We start from the raw sequence: 2656 nt of genomic DNA, 5'->3' as shown, positions 1-2656 counted from the left end.
GAGATCGGTAAAAAAAAAAAAAAAAGTAAGATTGGTGTCAAAAAATAGGAAGATTGGTATAAAAAGAAAACTCATAAAAATATTGGTTAAAAAAAATTAATAAGCAAGAATGATTTTAAAAAATAAGGAAGATTGGTGTCCAAGAAAAGCTCAAAGAGAGAATGGTATCAAAAAAATAAGCAACATTGATATGAAAAAAAAAAAAAAAGAAGATTGGTATAAAAAAAGTCTATAAAGACATTGTCATCAAAATAAATGCCATGGGATAGGTATCAAAAAAGTGAACAAGATTGGTATAAAAAAATTAGCAAGATTGGTATCAAAAGAAAGCCAATAAACAGATTGGAATAAAAATGAGAGCAAAATTGATATTACGAATAGAAAGATTGGTATCAAAAGAAAGTCAAAGAGATTAGTATAAGAAAATAAATAAGATTGGTATCAAAAAATAACAAGATTGGTATCAAAAGAAAAGCGTAGAGTAAATTTAAATTTGAGTAAAGATTTATTAATTAAGATCATAATTTTCTATATTATATAATAGAAACGACTTATGCCGTTTGAGCATATTTTATTTTAACTTTTATAATACCAATTTTACTTTTATAGTTAGTAGTGCTCATTCTCTTGTTCGGCAATTATGAGGTACATGATTATTTCTTGAGCCCTTAGAAATGAAAGAGATTAGGAGAGAATATTGGCTGAATTTTTTTATTCCTTGCTCATATTTTCTCTTTGCTCACTTTTCTTGTCTCTAGGTAACTAAAACAGTAAAATTTACTTTATCAAATAACTACTCTTACTTGAATTAATAAAGCCCGGTTAAAAAATGAAGTACAAATAAGGTATATTAAAAATAAGTAATAATATCAATGAATTTTAATTTGGTAATATTAAAGTTGTCTTAAAAAATATGAGGTCATAAATTCAAATCGAAACCAAAAATTAAAAAAAAAACAATAAAAAATATATATACACACAATAATTTAAATATAAAATTTAGATAGAAAATTTATTTTATTAATATAATAAAAAACCTCAGAAATTTAATTATTTTAAATTAAAAATAGAGTTAAAAATATTTTTATATTTTTTTATTATTAATAATAAATTAAACAAATTTGAAAAAAATACCTAAAAAGCTAAATTATTTTAAATTAAAAATAAAACAACAATAATAACTTATTGACTTTGACATATTATGTAACACTCTAAATTTTAAATAATTATTTTATGTGTAACTACATGATTTTTGACTGTTTTGGAGGGTCCAAGAGGGACTATATGATGTTGATGAGATGTGGTTGTGAGAATTTGAGTTTTAAAAATGTTATTGGGATCTTTTTGCAAATTGGGTAGGTCCTAGGTATAGGAAAAATTCTATCGAATTTTTGGCCAAACTTAGGATTGTCCCTTGATTCTTTAAAATTTTATTTTTAAGTAAGTATTGATAAAATTTTTGATATAATGCTTAGGTGAGCCGGGTCAACCTTCCTCCTCTGCTCAGCCACCGCAATGACTTTTGGTTAATTTGTAAATAGATATTGATTTTATTTATAATTTTAATATTATTATATTCAAAGCATATTCATGCATCACTTATACATATATGCATGTAGTAAATATTAGGCACACTTTATATTGCATTTGTTCTTAATGATATTGCTGTGATTGTTGTCTTATAGCGATCTGGAGTTGTATGTATGAGTGGGTGTGTATATGGATATGCGTAGAATGGGTAGACGCAGCTGGAGCTTGACTCTTTGGGACCCGATCCTTATTATGGATAAGTCAGGGTAGGCATGACTTTGAGTTGATCTCGCTGCCCCCCGCATTTGGATATGAAGAGAAAGTCTGGCTTTGAATTGATCTCGCTAGTAGAGGTTGGAACTAAGAGAGCTGTATGGGGGATCAGCTCCATATATATGTGTGTGAGTGTGAATGTGACACACGGGTGTGTGAGTGCTCCAGATTGCCTTTGATGTGATTATGACTTACTTTGTTTGAAATATGTGAACATGATGCATTTCACTCTTAGGATGCACTATACATAGATAGTTATAGAAATTGTAAGTAAAATCAATATCTTACCCTATGAGTCGAATGCTCACTCTTGTTCACCCTATTTTTCCAGGTTACAGGAGAGCTTATTTTTGTGTTTAACCTGCTTCCTACCTCACAGGTCTACTAGCTGTTATTTTCGTATCTTGTCTTGTTAAATTTGAAATCTATATCTTTGCATGTGTAGAACCATTTTGTTTAGCTTGGGACTGTAAGATTAATTATTTTGGAGTTGTAAACTTATTAATCTATGTATGTGTAAATGTGTGGATGGATGACCTATTGGATGAGGGAGTTAGATTCCCATTTGATTTTATATTGATTTGTTGATAATTTTGAAGGAGAGCTGAGCTCCCCATATATATGTATATTGTGATCATAGGTTGAGTGAGCTAAAAACTCTCCATTGGATGGTCTAGTTTATGGTCGGACTCTATCTGGTTGATTTCTTGAAAATGGGATTGTATATGGGCTTCAAGGTTGGGCTAATAAATAGTTAGGCTTATTGCGGGCTTTAAGGGCCTTATGCTGATCCAAGTCCTAGTGCTGGTCTAACCCATAATTTGGGTCATGACAATAATGGTATCAGAGCTTA

The sequence above is a fragment of the Hevea brasiliensis genome, chromosome 13 (genome assembly GCF_030052815.1).
Source record: "Hevea brasiliensis isolate MT/VB/25A 57/8 chromosome 13, ASM3005281v1, whole genome shotgun sequence".
NCBI lineage: Eukaryota > Viridiplantae > Streptophyta > Magnoliopsida > Malpighiales > Euphorbiaceae > Hevea > Hevea brasiliensis.
The sequence above is the reverse complement of the archived record's forward strand: the minus strand, read 5'-3'. Positions refer to the sequence as shown.